Below are 459 nucleotides of genomic sequence, written 5' to 3'. Positions count from 1 at the left end.
TGAGTATTTGCATGTTTCTTGAAATATTTCAAAGCAACACCTTGGAGCTCTCCATGCAGTGACTGAACTGAAATTGTATGCAAGGAGAAATATTAAATGCAGAAGCTGAAGTAGCTTCTGTTTAGCCAGATGCTAAAGCAAAGGTCAAAGTTCATTTCATGTTCCTGAACCTTACAGACCCACGCACACAGGTGTTTTCACTCATGGTGGATTATCAGACCTCAGCTGAGGTTGAAGCTGGGTGAGTTTCTCACTGTGGGGAAATAATATAAAGAATGTAATAATTGGCTTTTTAAGATTAGCAGCAACTCACACATTTAGAAGTAGACATTTTTTTAATCGAACATGAGTGTTTTTTACTTAATAACTGTTGCTTGTCCTAGCCAGAGAAGCACAGGTGTAATTAATACAGTTAACGATGGCTCAGTTTCATTTAAGTGTATCAGTAAGCCATCTCAG

The sequence above is a fragment of the Chaetodon auriga genome, chromosome 15 (genome assembly GCF_051107435.1).
Source record: "Chaetodon auriga isolate fChaAug3 chromosome 15, fChaAug3.hap1, whole genome shotgun sequence".
Classification (NCBI taxonomy): Eukaryota; Metazoa; Chordata; class Actinopteri; order Chaetodontiformes; family Chaetodontidae; genus Chaetodon; species Chaetodon auriga.
This window is presented reverse-complemented; position numbering follows the sequence as displayed.